The sequence below is a fragment of the Prionailurus bengalensis genome, chromosome A3 (assembly GCF_016509475.1).
Source record: "Prionailurus bengalensis isolate Pbe53 chromosome A3, Fcat_Pben_1.1_paternal_pri, whole genome shotgun sequence".
In the NCBI taxonomy this organism is placed as follows: domain Eukaryota; kingdom Metazoa; phylum Chordata; class Mammalia; order Carnivora; family Felidae; genus Prionailurus; species Prionailurus bengalensis.
Window position 1 is genome coordinate 66759146 of NC_057354.1, and position 15638 is coordinate 66774783.

Genomic DNA, 15638 nt, shown 5'->3' on the forward strand with positions numbered 1-15638 from the left:
CTGGACATGCTTGGTTCTAGTTGGGGACAGACATGTCAGTAGACAACTTCAATATGCACAGAGCACTGTGGAAGCACAGAAGGGACCACTGAATCCAATCCAGGTGATACAATGCCCCAGCTGAGTCAGGGCAATCACCCAAAGGAAGGTTGGAAGAATGCTGTAGGCACAAAGAACAGTATAGAAATATCCAGTGGTCTGGTATGATTGAAAACTACAAGTAGAGAGTTCTCAGAACTTGGGAGAGCCAGAAAATAAGGCTAGAGAGGCAAATAGAAATCAGAAGTCTGAGAAGTCCAAGATCGAAGTACCAAAAGATTCAGTGTCTGGTGAGGACCTGCTAACTGGTTCATAGGTGGCCATCTTCTGTGTCCTCACATGGTAGCAAAAGAGCCCTCCAGGATCCCTTTTATGAGAGCACTAATTCCATTCGAGAGGGCTACACTCCCAAAGGCCCCATCTCCAAATACGTACCACACATTGGGGGTTAGGATTTCAACATATGGATTGGGGTGGGGTGGGGGGAGGACACAAACATTCTGTCCATAATAGACTGTAAGCTCTATAGGGGTAGAGACCATGTCTTGTTCCCTACTGTATCCTCAGCTCTTGCCCAGAGTCTGGCACATAATAGGGGCTTAATAAATATTCTGGAATGAATGGATGACAGATTTGGCTGCTATTTGGAATCTCTATAAAAATTCAGAGAACATCTATGTGGGCTGGAAGAGCTGGTGTAGTCTTCACCGACAAGATATAAACACAGAAAAAGTTAAATAACAACACAAGACAACAACACAAAAGAAGTGATAAGGCAATTGATGTGATACGTGTCAGACAAACAGTACAAATACTGTATGTTAAAGAAGGGAGAATGTATCAGCTATGAGGTTTTTGTCAGCAATAACAAAAAAATGTCAACTCAAATTGGCATTAACTGCAAGGGAGTTTATTATCTCTCATAGCAGAGGCTCAGAGGAAGGCAGGCTCGTGATGCTTGGTACAGCAGCTCAAGAAGTCCTTTTCCTACTTCTCTGCCCCCTTGAGTAGTGGGTGACAGGATGCCCACAGCAATTCCAGGCATGGAAATATCCTACTGAAGAGGGAGAGACTGTCTCTTTCTAAGGAGCTCCCCTGCGATCTCTCCCATCATCTCACCAGCCAGAACTGGGTCACATGCCCCTTCCTAGGCTGACCACTGGTGAGGGAGTAGCATTTCTGTGACTGGCTTAAACCAACTGCAGTTCCCTCCTGGGCTGGAGATGGGTCACTGTCCACTGAGTGAAAAAGGAGTAAATATCCTATAGAAATCAGGATCTGTTAGACAAGAATAAATGGGAAAATGGAGGTTGGCTAAAAATCAATAGTGTCCACTGCAGCCTACCCGTTTGTATACTTAACATCCACTCACATCATTCATCCATACAAAGCAGTCACTCTGGAAAATCTATCTAGAAAAAGCTTGGTGGTGGTAGTAGGATTTAAGTGAGGTCTCTTTTAAGAGGGTAAGACTTACACATGTGGAGAACAGGCAGTGAGAAATGAGAACATGGAGGTAGGAATTAGCCAGGCTTGCTCCCAGAAAATGCCCCTCCAAGAGCTACTGTTTAAGGCCAGGCAATTCTATATAATGGAAGGTGCTAGATTTGAATGGCAAAAAGGCCTCAGTTTACATCTTGACTCTACTACTCAAGTTGTTTAACCTCTTGGAATCTCAGTTTCCTCCTCAGTGAAGTGGGACCGGAGGATCTGCCTTCCTGGTATGTGAGCAGGATCACACCAGACTGTTTGGGACAGAACCTTGCACATAGAAAGTGCCCAACACATGTTTGTCTCCTACCTTTCTTCCTTGGAAAGGAAGCCTGTTCGGGAGAACACTTTGAATTGCCAACACAAACTTCAGTCCTACCGTGAAAGAGAGGCACCAGGCTGTGCTTGGATGCCAAGACTTGAAGCATGAGTGTTCGTTCTCACTTGAGTCGTAGATGAATGTTGGGCCTCTTCTCACCTTCTTTATTTCTAGCCCGTGGCCCCCTTTGACATAAACTTTGACTACAGCAATCCAGGCGAGATACAGAGGGCCTCATCTAGAGCCATAGATGCAGAGATGGGATGAAAGATCCATCTAAATACCTCTGCTACCTAAGGACCTAACTGCCCAGGGAGGTTAGGGCTGGATTTTAAGATTATTGAGGTTCATGGGATTCAGGACCCATGAGACAACAGGAAAATGTTGTAGACATTCTTATCAGAGAAATGCACATATGTACAAAGAGTATTGCATACAATTTCCAGGGGTTCTGCAGCACTCTGAAGCATCTTCTTAGAGAAACCCCAGAATGAGAAGCCCTGAATTAGAGGGTTTCTTTGGGATGGTAAAGGACTGGTTTTTGCAGGCAAGTGGGAAAAGAGCTGGCTTTGCACCAGTATAAAACCACGTAGTGACCTGCAGCTTTAGGATCTGGATGCCTGCTGCTGGCCCCTTTGTTCCCAGCGCCACACTTAGCCCCTGGCCTTGGCACAGTTTCGGGGACAGACTGTTGTGCATGTGCAGATGCTTACAGAGGGCTTTGGGTGATGCTGATGCTGACTTGAGAGAAACCAGTTGAACATGTTTAGGATGACAGGCTCTTTGTCCTGAAAGAGAGGATTACCTCCCTCCCTAAGGGACAGCGACAAAAAGACTGAGATGCAGATGCAAAGAGAAAGATGAGATGGAGATTTAAAACAATCAGGAAAGCTGCTCCAGGAACTTCAGTCAGTGGTGGAGGTGGGGGAGGGGCTGCTAATCTGAGAGGTCGGGAAGGAGCAGGGCAGGGGGGGCGGATTTAAGGCAGCAATCTTGAAAAAGTGTGTAGCACTTACATAAGATTGAGAAAACGTCAATTGTCCAGATCAAAGAATGGGGGAGGAGTGCTTTCCAGAGTTTATGGGAAGGCTGAGGCCGTCCCAGCCTCCTGTCCATTGGCGCTGCCTCTGTGGCCACAGCTCCGAAGCCCAGCAGTCTGCAGAGGCCCAAGGACGTTCACTGCCCTGCCTAGAGTGTTAGCTGATGCGAAGAGGAGGATAGCAGCAGTGGCTCCTTAATGGAGCTCCCCAGGAGCCCAGCTCCATTGGCTGCCTGCATTATTAATGCATTATGTCATCTTCCCTTGCACTTGCTCTCAGCTGCTGAAATTTTATAGAGCAGTATTATTAATTGAAGCAATTAGTGCTGGGGATATCAGCACAGCCACGTCAGGGGGCAGGAGATGTGCAAGGCAAGGATCTCTCCCTCTCTCTCTGTGCCCTGCTTTCCCTCTCTCCCACCCTCTTCCCTGTGTTTCCCCACCCCCACTATTCTCATTGCTATTGTGCCCCCCCACTTCTGTGCCTTTCTCTTCCAGTTCTGTCTCAAAATCCACCTTCCCACCCCCAAAACTCCTGAATACCCACTACCCTTCCCAGGCAGAAATCATTCACCATCTCCAACACTCTCCCAGATGGACACACGAAGTGTCACTGTGGCTGACTCCTACGTGGAGTTGCTGGCCTAAATTAGGACAGAAGACCATCCCTCACAGTTCTTATTCAGAGTCCCTGGCAAGGGCAAAGGGTGGCAGGTAGAAACAGGAGGGGTTCACTGCCTGTCAGACCCATTCATTCATTCATTCATTCATCCTCTGGTGCTGTGGGAAATCAATAGGAGATAACAGCTCAGCCCTCTGGGGCTGGCATTGTAGCCAGAGAGACCACACTGCCCCTGAAACAATTCAAGCAAAATAGGGTACAGCAGAGGGTACTAAAGAAGAGATCCCCCGGGGATTGCCCAGCTCCTCAGAGCAGACCCTGTGGCCCAGGTGGTGGGAAGAAGGGCCTAGGGAAGCCAAAGAGCCCTGAGGGATGAGAGAAGTGAAGTACTAGCAGACTGCAGGAGACTGGGAGGAAAAGCTCCAGCCAGGAGGAAGGAAAGAAGGTACAAGCTGGGCAGGTAGAAAACAGAGGGCCCAGGAGGGACTGGATGGCTCCCCAGCCCATGAGATGGACCTCTCAGCCCAGTCCAGCTGAGGCTGAGACCTAGAAACAACTGGAAAACCTGGCTAGAGGCCAGGACAGCAGGACACTATGGCCCTCACCTCAGATCCTTTCATCAGGAATCAGAACCGACACCTGAGAGGCCGCAGGCTCAGGTTCCCTATAAAATAAACAGATACCAGGATGGAAACATTCACCCTGCCCCTCCCCACACTCTCTGCTCCCCACCCCCCACCCAGTTATACTACCAGCTACAACAGGGCTTCCCAGTAGACATTCTGCAACCATCAGATGTTCTATTCTGTGCTGTCCAACATGGCAGCCATAAGCCACATGCAGTTAGTAAGCACTTGAAATGTGGCTCTATGTGGAAGGCCTTGAGTGCCAGGTAAAGAAGGTAGGACTTTGTCCTATGTGTGGTAGAAAATTATGGGAGGTGTCTGAGCAAAGGGATGTTTGATAAGAGCAGGAAGGCTTTATAGTTTTATTTGCTTATTGGTTTGGTTGCTACCATTGACTGATCACGGCTTTCCGGGTGATGGGCCCTGGTCTAAGCTCATGCACAATCTCATTTAATTCTCATGTACAGCCCTATGAGCTTGATGTTTTACAGATGGAGAAACTAAAGCTCAGTGTTGGTGGGTGTCATGCAGTTAGTGAGTGGCAGAGGAATTTAAACCCATGTCTGTCTTACTCCAAAGCCTTGAAACATGAAATGCTGGCTTTAAGAAAATTCAGCTACTAGGGCACCTGGGTGGCTCCATCGATTAAGCATCTGACTCTTGGTTTTGGTTCAGGTCATGATCTCTGGGTTCATGGGATTGGACTGAAAGCACAGAGCTTGCTTGGGATTCTCTCTCCCCCCGACCCCTCTCTGCCCTTCCCCTGCCTGCACACTCTTGCTCTCTCTCTCTCTCTCTCTTTCTCAAAATAAATAAATACAAACTGTAAAAATTAAAAAAAATAAAATAAAATTTAAAAAAAAAAGAAGGAAAAAATTGAGCTACTAGCAGATGTAAAAAAGGATTGGAATAGGAGAAGAGTTAGTGGAATCTCCTACACTAGTCTCCAGAAACTGTGCTGGCACTCAGAGAGGCTAAGTAAATCCTTGCTCATTTAAATTGAATTGAGTGAAGGTTCTGGAAAGTCCTTAATCCCAACCATGCTGCCAGAAACTAAGTCTGGTATGGGCCTCTAAGAAACCTGTTTTCACCAGGGAGCCTGGGAATCCAAAGCTCTTACAAGCTTGCACAAAGTTTACTGTCCATTAGAGCTACTAACATGCCACGCTGCTTGGCAGGACTATTTCCAGGGGCGATGGCCAGGCATAGGACTGCTGGAAGGGGACAGGTGTGAAGCTTTGCTTTGTGAAGCTGGCATTTCTGCTGGCTCTATACTAGGGCCCTGCCTGTCCCCAAGTTCTCCCCAGGGGTATCTGAGCTAACCTCCCCAGCTGGGAAGAAGGACCTGGACCGGGGGACTGTAGGGCCCAAAGACAAGGTCAAACCCAGAGATACAGAGTTCAAGGAAAGAGGATCAAGAGGCTCTGATTTCTGGAAAACCACTTTAAGTAGAATTTGTCTTCATACCCTGCTGTGCCAGATTTGTCCCACTGTCCTCTCCCAACCTACCCTCAATCAGAACTTTACTTTCTCATACTCCCCACCTTCTCTTAGAAAACTTTCGGAAAAACTCATGGATCCTGAAATATTAGGACTTTAAATTCAATTCCTTATAGTCTTCTGTCCCCCTTCTAGGAAAACTACATTCTATGGTGGAATTCCAGGCCCTCCAGGTCTGAGCTAAGAGCAAACATGCCCGTGGGCAAGGCCATCCTGGCTGATATCAAAGCAATTCGGAGTCCATGAGAGAACAGCTCCAACAAGGCATATCAAGTGAGGTGAGGTAAGTCCTTTGGTTTGCAAGGGTTTCCTGAGCACCTCCTGTGCCCCATCATACACCAGGAGCTGAGAAGCAAACAGAACAGTGAAAGAGGCAGCCTAAGAGTACCAGCAACAGGTGAAGGGACTCTGGACTTGGTGACAGAATACCTACCTGAGTTTGAATTCGAGTTCCACCACTGAACTGTGTGATCTTAGGCAAGTTATTGGTTTCTCTGAGCCTCCCTCCCTTCTAGCTTTCTTTGATTCGGAAACAGAGTTGAGTGGTTAAAAGCGTAAGCTGTGGCAACAGACAGACGTAGGTTTGAATCCTGGTTTTGTCACCCATTTTTGCTGGGCCTTGAAGAAATTCCTCAGTCTCTCTGTGCCTCAGTTTTCTCAGCCAGCAAATGGGGATGGCATGGTGGTTGTAAGAATCCAATATGATAATACATGCGCAGCACTTAGTACACGGCCTCGGACAAAATCTCAATATGTAAATTATTATTATATTAATCACTTTTTTCTCCAGGCTTAGATGTGAGACAAGGAGGGAGAGGAAATGCTGAGGAACTGGAGGATAGGTATCAGAAAGGAAGCCAGATCAGTGGGAGGATGAGGCCAAACAGCGATGGCTGGGCTCAGGAGCCAGGGAACCTATTCAGAGTCATTGTGCAGTTGTGCACAAAAGCTGCACAAAGATGGCCAGTGGGAGCCAAAATCCCACCTAAACCCCACTCCCTGGACAAATTTTACCTGTGTTGGCAGCATCATGCACAGGGCTGGGCACACAACAGGATAAGGCCTATCCTAAGGGGTTAGGGCAGGTCAGCCTCTAAGGCAGAGGTGGAAGAAGGAAGAAATTCCTGCAGCTCAAGGACTCTGGCGGCAGCAGCGGGTGTTCTAGGGACCTTGCCTAGGAAGGCAGGGCAGAACTTAGTCCCCAGAGCAATGCAGGGCTGGTAGGAAGCCAAGGCAGGCACTCAGGTGAGGGGCAGCCCCAGACTCTGTGATCAGCTGGTACAGAACAAAGGGCCCTAATAATGGGACCGGCTGCAAGGTCAGGCTGGGCTCAGGCACAAAGGTGACTCTATCCTGGGTCACAGAGAATGAGCAATCGGGGCCTGAACTCACTGGTGATGAGGATGAAATGGTCAACTACTGATGCTGGAGGGGGCAGGCTATGGGGGCAGGGAGCTGGCAGATCTTTATGAACTTTTTTCCAAATCCTTTGGAAGTCTACATGCTCCACACAAGGCTGTGTAGCAGCATTCACTTCTCCCAGGAAGGGTGGCTCCCAAATGGAATGATGTTAAGAACAAGGAGATGCTCCTCTGCCCAGAAATATTGCCGTCATGGTTCTCTGTGCTCCTATTACTGTGTAATTTCTTTGGATGAAGTCAAAGGTCACAAGCTCAGATGCTACAGGAGCCAGGCAGTGGCATAACTGGAAGGAGGAGGCCAGAGATAATGACAGGGAGCAATAAGGACTGGTAGGGCCTGCAGCAAACCAGCGAACAAAGGTTTCTTTTAAAGAGGGCGATAACACTTAACTCAACCAGTTCTTAGTAGGAATGTGCGGCCAGTACTTTTCAGTTCTTCCATTTTCTAAAATAAGCCAGAAATCTAAATTTTTATGTAAAATCTTCTTTTTTTTTTCTTACAAAACTCTTGAGGTTACCATGATGTTGACCAAAACCAAAAACATCTGCGGGTCACACGTGGCCTCTGGCTTGGGAATTCCTCTCTCCAAGATTCCCTGGAGATGTAGCCCCCTCTGAGAGAGGCCTCACATTCGGTCACCACCACCTCCAGGAGAGAGTGCTACTCCAATACACTCTTTCTTTCTTGTCCCTGGATTCTCCTTCTTCTTTGTCCCACAGGCTCTGGGCATCTGAAGATGGGAAAATGAGAGGGAACAGAGAAAGCAAAGGAGTAATATTGAGGACAAACCTTGCTGACTTCATTATTTTGTCCCCCAGGACATGCTGGGTCTACACCAGTCACAATCCGTAGACATAAGCTCTAAGAGATGGGAAGACGACTCTGAGGTCAAGCAGGTCCATGGCTTTGTTTCATGTGCTGTGGGCTGGTCACAGCCCAGACGGTCCATGGCTTCCCTCTATGAACCACCTCTTTTTTTTCCCCTCCCTTCTAAAACAGTTCTTCTGGCCTCTGTCACTCTGTGGTCATTTTTATAAGACTCATCTTACTGTGTGGGTTTTACTAGCAAGCTACTGCTTCTCACAGCTCAACTCTGAACCTTTCAGTTGTGGTTTCTACCCTGGGCAAGTGGACTCTGTAGAAACAATTAATATATCCCTCCACCCTCCCACACTGGGGGAGCACAATACCTCAGGGCAAGAGGGAGGGGTCTAGGTATAAAGCCTGACTTCAAAATAATAAACAAATCATAAGCAGTATTACCTTGCTGAGAAATTTAAGGCTCAGAGGGCCTGAAGTCCCCTGTCAGAGACCATGGAGGCAGTAAAGGAAGTGGGACTCACACGCAGGGTTTTGGACCCCACCCCGCCATGCCCTGATCTTTCAATTAGGGAAAGGGTTTGAGGTCAGACTGCAGGCCCTGTGCTAGAAGCTCTCTGGAGAATGCTCAAGAAGTGTAAAAGTAAGGCCTTTCCATCTGGCTGTTGAGAAGAGATACACATGGAACACCACAGAAGAGAACAAGAGAGTGTCCGATGTTCCTTCCCTCATTGCACAGGCACTGATTGGGCTCCTATTGGGTGGTCTACACACAAACTGCCTGCAAGGGCCTATAACTCACTGGGGAGAAAAGACTTTGCCTCTACCTTGTTAGAGCTGTAAGAGGTTTTTTGGATCATCTAATTATGGATAATCTGGAGTTTTCAATCCCTCTTTCTCTCTCTGTGCAGCATTTCAGAACCCGGGTCCATTAATCATATCAAAGTGGGTTCTCCGGTTGGAGAGGATAGAAGAAATCCTGAAGTTCCTATCCACTTGGCTCCCCTCCATCCCCTGCTTCTATGTAGCAAAGCAGTCTCTGAGGAACCCTCCTAGGGAAAACAGTTAAAAAAATCTAATCTGGTCTAACTAGTCTGGACCACTAATCTGGTACAACCCCTGAAAAATCCCAGTTTTAGAAATGGAGATTCCACAAGGTTAAAGTACTTGCCCAAGGCCATATAACCTGCACCTCCTGATTGCAGGCAGGTCTCTTTCCTCAGCCATAATCAAACAGTAGTATAAACATGCAGTCAACCAGAGAAAGGGAAAGTAAGCGGTAGGAAAGACCTAGGGGGCAGACAGAGTTCAGTGTGGGGTTGCTCAGGGAGGCAGGAAACTTGAGTGGGAGCCCTGATAGGTGGCTGAGAGAGGCAGAGGCGGTCATTCAGAAACAGGGCATGGGTCAAGCAGGTGTTAAATTCCAGAATCCAGTAGATAAGCAGTGCCGATGGAAAACTGGGATGGGACTAAGATCAGGTTCCATGTAGACAGAAGGCCTAGGGAGCAGTCTTGGGCTGGTGGTAGTTGGAAGGTTGAATTCTTTTCCTTCCAGTTCACCCAGATGCATCTGCTGATAGACCCCAAGTGTGCTCAACTCTGGAAGAACTAAGTTTCCAGGCAGGCAGGCAGTGGAAGTGGTATATTAAGTAAGGCTTAGAACAGCAGCTGGCTTGCATTAAAAATGAATCAAGGTGATGTTTGAATGAAAACAAGAATGGAGTGCTGGGGAAGAAGCATTCTGAAGGCTGTGAGTGCCAGCAGCTAGGGCAGGGCAAGGTTCCTCCACGAGGGCCACGTCAACACCCCAGATGTAAGCCGGGCTTCCAGTGTCTATTCAAATGAGACAAGAAAGGTGGAGCTGGCTTTGGAGAATGGCCCTTCCAGGTGCTTCTGGGAACCTTCGTTCTCTTACCCATAAAATGGGCATAACAGTCTCAACTCTACCTCTATCCTGGGGCTGCTGTAAGGAGCAAATGAAATAAAGTTGAGAATCATTGAAGGCTTTTACTGAGGCTGGGCGCAGCTAAACTCCTTCAGAGGTGGCAAAATGTGTGACTTGGCCCTGGAGTAAAACCAGGAGAAATGGAGGCTGGAGATGCCTGCTTGGCTGAAGACATTTGAATTAAAGATTCCAAAGCCTCATACTGGCCAAATGAAATGCATTGGCCTGACACCCTTATGCCTAGCTTGCACTCCCTGAACTAAAGTTTTGGCAAAGAAATGCTTAAGGTCTGAGCCTCCCAGAGGATGTATATTCCCAAGGAGGCCTCAAGAACCACCCTGACCATTATGATAGCCACTAACCACATGTGGCATTTAACTGTAGATCTAAATTGGGGTGCCTGGGTGGCTCAGTCAGTTAGGCATCCAACTTCAGCTCAGGACATGATCTCATGGTTTGTGAGTTCAGGCCCTGCGTGGGGCTCTGTGCTGACAGCTCAGAGCCTGGAACCTGCTTCAGATTCTGTGTTCCTGTCTCTCTCTGCCCCTCCCCCACTCATGCTCTGTCTCTCTCTGCCTCTCAAAAATAAAGAAAACTAATTTTAAAAAATTTTAATAAATAAATAAAATAAAATAAAATAATTAGTTCTTCAGTTATACTAGCCAAATTTCAAGTGCTCAATAGCCACATGTGCCTAGGGGCTACCAAATTGGACAGCACAAATATAGGAAATTTTCATTGTCATAGCAAGTTCTGTGGGTCAGCACTGATCTAGACCTATAATGATGGAATGATAGGTATTGGGGTGGAGGGTTTCTTCCCTGAGGCTTCTCAGTACAATACACCATGTATGGGTTTCTTTCTTTGCCTGAGTTCAAGGTTAACCCTGGATCTCTTCACCACTTTTGCCACTTCCTTTAACCACCAGGCTTTGATAACTAACTCCTAAGAGTGAAGTCACCATGCTTATTGCCCATCTGCTTAGGACCAAAGGTCTAATGGGAGAGGGCAAAGGGCTCTCCTGAGGTTACCATATCTTCCACTATATTAGTGACTAAGAGCAGGAATTTCTGAACCAAAGGGGAGAGGGCAAGCATGATAGAACTGAGGGAACATTCTGGGGTATTTAGGACCAAATGGTACCTCTCAAACAGCATAGTAGAGTTGGCCACCTGCTTCTATCAGGGAGGCAGCATGGCAAAGTCATGCTTCTCCGGTTGGAATCCCAGCTCTTCCACTTATTAGCTGTATAACCTTGGCTCCACATAATCTCTCTGAGTCTTAGTTTCTACGTAGGTAAGATGGGAATGGTACTTACTCAGAGGGCATTATAAGGATTAGAGGAGTTAACAGATGGAAGGTGCTTAGAACAGTGTCTGGCATGGAATATGTGTTAGCTAGGAGTGGGAGAAGGAGTAGTGGTAGTGATGGTAGTAGTAATCATAGTCATAGTCACAGTATTTGATTATAAGTGTCAAGGCCTTGGTCAAGGTTGTGAATAAGGCAAGTTCACCATACACACCAACCTTACTACATACTGTGCACCTGCTCTTCCCCAACCCTCCCCACACACCGCCAAGATTTTCTCCATCGTGGTGACTGTTGAGCACTTGTTCCTTCAGTTTTAAGAGCCACTGCTAGGCCTTATCACCAAGGTCTTGTCTTGCCTTTGCCGCCCCATAGAGATCCCTCAGTCTTTCCAACACTGCATCTCCAGCATGGTGAATACTGCTCAGGCCAGGCAGTGGGAAGCCCACCAGGCCCCAGAGCTCCCTCGGGCAAGTGACAGGCTCATTCTTATGCTGAGTGCACAAGGATTGGCCCTGAAGCTCCCCCCTGACCCAAGACCACTGCATCCAAAAACTGGCACCCCAAAGGGAGAACATCTGGAGCCAAAGGGAAGTTGAGTCAATCACATTCCCTCTCCAGAATTTGAGTAAGTAAGACCCAAAGAATGGGCAACTGGTTAGCAACAGAGGCTGAAGTTGAAAGGTGAGGGAACCAGAGAAGTCTATGATGGTCAAGTGAGAGCTGAAGAAAAGAGGCAACACAAGTTCAGTGTGTAATGAGAGGGCTGCACTGAGCCAGATGTCCTGGGACTCAGCTGGGAAATGAAGATCTCTGGCTCAGGGAGTAGAGCAGCACCTTTTACCCTGCACTCCACTAGCCCTTCCTTGGAGCTTTTCTGGAAATGCTTCTTCTTCTGTCCTCACTAGAAGCATGGAAGGGACTTGAAGTAAGTATAAACACCTTTATGATGAGCTTGAATCTCAATGTGGGTTGAAAATATTAGCATAAACACAGCACAGAACAATGCTCAGCTGCCCAGCATCTCCTTCTTGATGGGCATATGAGTGTCTAGTCCAGAGCAGACCAGGTGATCTGGCCAGCAGAAGGACGACCCATTTCTCCTCCTTGCTCCACGGTATTACTCCGACAAAGAGAACTGCCTTCCTAGATAATGAGGCCACACTTCCATCAGGAGTCTGCCAATGTGATTTGGTGAACTAATAGAGCAGCTCTCACCAAAATAAACTCTGGACTAAAAACAGGAGAGCCAACCCAAGCGTCAAAGCTAACTCCTTAAGCAAGTCTGTTTACCTCTCTGGGCCTCAGGTAACTTGTCTGAAGAAAAGGAGGCTAGAATTTAGAGTAGATCATCTCTTGGGCTCCTTGCACTTTTCTCCTTGTACTCATTGATCCCAGGAACCCTCCCTTAAGACACATCATCTTTAGCCTGTCAGCCTGTGGCCTTTCTAGCAAGCTAGTCTTCTAGTAAACAAACCACAGAAATCCTTCCCTTTCTTATTTTTCTCCCCTTTCCTTCCTCTGACATAACTAGCATCTGTATTGGGGCGGGGGGCTCCTCTTCTGGGGTGTGGAGTAAGAATAGTTAACTAGCAGAAGCAGTGACAGGGCCCAGTACCATGCAGGGAGGGCTGGCATCAAAGGATTTGCTGTGTTCTTGGTTGTTATTTTTGACACCCACTTATATGGAAGCTGGGTGAGGCAGCCTGGCACATCAAATGTACCTCTGTGAAATCTGAAAAAGGAATATTTAAAACACACACACACACACACACACACACACACACACACACACAAGCACACATACATAACAACCACTTCCTTGTAAGCCAACACCTCTCCTTGTGAAAAGGAGCCTGGCCCTGTTTTAGGGGGTGGAGGTGGGGAAAGGGGAGAGCATTAGGCCCTACCTACCTGGGCCCTGAGGCACTGTGAATGCAGAGGCCATTTTCATCCAGCCTTCAGAAGTTTCCTTTTGTGGCATCACAGTGTTAAAAATATTCCTCCCTGAAGGTGCAACCGCGGCAGAGCAGATGTCCCTGACTGAGCACTTGGGAAGGAGCTATTAAAAGGAACATAATTAGGTTGTCATCCTGGGGCCTCCGAGCCAGCCTTCTGAACGCCATCTTTGTTGAAAGTTTTCCAGACGTCAAATATTTGCAGAACCCGATTTACCAAAAAGGCTGTTAATACCCAGTAGGACCAGGCTGCGTGCAGCAAAGGCAAAATGACACTGTGGGTCAAGGTTGGCATCAGGCCCTAAGACTCCTTTTTCTGTGTCCTTTCCCCATTTGGGTACCTAGCCTAGCTCCCTAACTTCCTCTCCCCTCCTGCATACACCACGTCCCATCACAATTTGCTCTTAGGAAAGACTCTATTAGTCATTTACCCCTTAGCATGAATGTAAGTAAGCCACCAAGTACCTCTCTCCTCTCCAGGAATGTGTGATTCATGCCTGAGCTCTATACACTGTAAGGAACAAAGGCTTTGTCTCCTTTTGTAAAAGGGATATCAGGCACTGGAGTGCAGGTCCAGGAGGGCTGTCTTAGTGACCCTGAAATTGCACCTACTCCTCTAAGTATAGAGCCAGCCCATCCTGCCCTGGAGACATCTGCTGTAATCATTCTGTTCCTGCTGGTTAGATCCTGCAGCCTCATCTGTCCTGCCATCTCTTTGTCATTCATCTATCTATGCATCCAGCATCTGCTGAGAACCTGTGGAAGAATCACGCTGAGTGGGAAAGAGGGTGGAGAGTATCCGTGGCCACCATCTTTGTTGCCATAGAGGGAGACAACATAGATGGAGGACACTCACCATATAATGACAATAAATGTAAACAAAGGAGAAGGAAGTACATGGTGCTGTGAGGATGTATCAGAGAGGAAACGGACCTGCTAGGGAAGTCAAGGCAAGGAAGATGGCCCAGATGAATTGAAGTGATGACTGAGCTGAGATCTGGGGGCAGTGTGTGTGTGTGTGTGTGTGTGTGTGTGTGTGTGTGTGTGTGTATGTAGGGGGATATGTGCTTTGTGATGAGCTCCTTCAGTTGCAACAGCTTGTGCAAAGGCCCTGGCTGAGCCTGAGAGGAAATAACATGATTTTCGTGTGATCTTTCTCCTACTGGACTTTAGGTTACATCAAGGATTAAGGTTACAAAATAAAAAGGTAGGGTGAAGGAAGGAGAATCTGAAACTGATTTCTGAAACCCTCTATAGAAGATGGACTTCTTATAGGTTGTTGAGACGTGCCTCTACAAACAAATAAATCAGGCCAGGCTTTCTTTGGTGTCAAAGAGAGCTGGACCTGGCCTCCTCTTCCTGGAGGATCTCCCTGATATTCTGGCCTGATTTTTACCTTTTAGAAATATATCATGATGGGGCATCTAGGTGGCTCAATCAGTTAAGTGTCTGGCTTTGGCTCAGGTCATGATCTTGTGGCTTGTGGATTCAAGCCCCGAATCAGGTTCTGCACTGACTGTTTGGATCCTGTTTGGGATTCTCTCTCCCTCTCTCTTGCTGTCCCTACCCCAACCCCCCAAAATAAATAAACTTAAAAAAAAGAAATATATCATGGTTATTTACCCAGGTCAGGAAATATATTTTGTAGTAAAATTGTTCATGGCTACCTAACATTCCAGAGTAGAGAAAGCCACAGTTTCACTCAATGAGTCCCCTGTTGTTGGACTTATTGCCAATGTGTTGCAATCCTGAGTAGCTCTTCCATGAATGAAGAAGCTTGTATATCATCTTTGCCCACTCTTTTGACTTTTGCTTAGGCTAAGTTTTGCTGCACATTAATAAATTTGAGAACCAGCTTTACTAAACACAAGTTTTCTTACCTACTTATCCTGTACACCCAATCAACTCATAGTGCTTTTCTTACTCTGCACAGGAATCCTGCTGGATCCTCATGCATCAACTCAGTGAGTTTGGAAGAAGGGATGGGAGGAGTCTCAGCAGAAAAGAACCAAAGTGGGCTAGGTGCTAGGTGGGCTGGGGTGGGGGGAGGGTGCTCCATCACCATTTACCTCTTTCTCCATATGTTCTTCTCTATCATAATGGACCAATCTGTCTGTGCTGGTGGAGGGCTCTGCCCTAATGCCATCATGCTCAGCACTCTATTTCACCCATGTAGATAGAGCCTGAGGGTGGGAGGGGCTAGAACCTCCAACAGTGAGCTCTCTGCAGGTACTTTCTGAGGAAAGCTCACAGCCACCACCACCCGTCTTCCCCCCTCACCAAAGATATAAGTCTGTCTGGAATGCTAAAAGAGAAAATTCCTAAAGGAAAGCATGCTAGGAACAGGAGACCAATCTGTGATTAAGCTTTTGTTACAGATGTATTGTGTAAATCATCTAATTTTTCTAGGCCTCTGTTTCTCCATCCATCCCATGGAATTAATCCTCTTTTATCCCTATTTGACCAAGATGATGCAAAGATGAAGTAAGTAAATATATCTACTTAAAATGAGCTAATCAACATGAAACTGAATGGAAATATACAGGTAGA

The 15638-nt window shown here is 47.1% G+C and overlaps 1 long non-coding RNA gene across 1 annotated transcript; it reads right to left on the bottom strand.

Annotated features, from left to right (window-relative positions):
• Positions 1-5559: 5559 nt before the first annotated feature.
• Positions 5560-14486, bottom strand: LOC122496818. The gene is made up of 2 exons (XR_006300954.1): positions 13045-14486; positions 5560-7788 (listed from the first exon to the last, which is right to left on the bottom strand). It is a non-coding gene; the product is annotated as an uncharacterized LOC122496818 (long non-coding RNA).
• Between the last annotated feature and the right edge of the window lie 1152 nt (positions 14487-15638).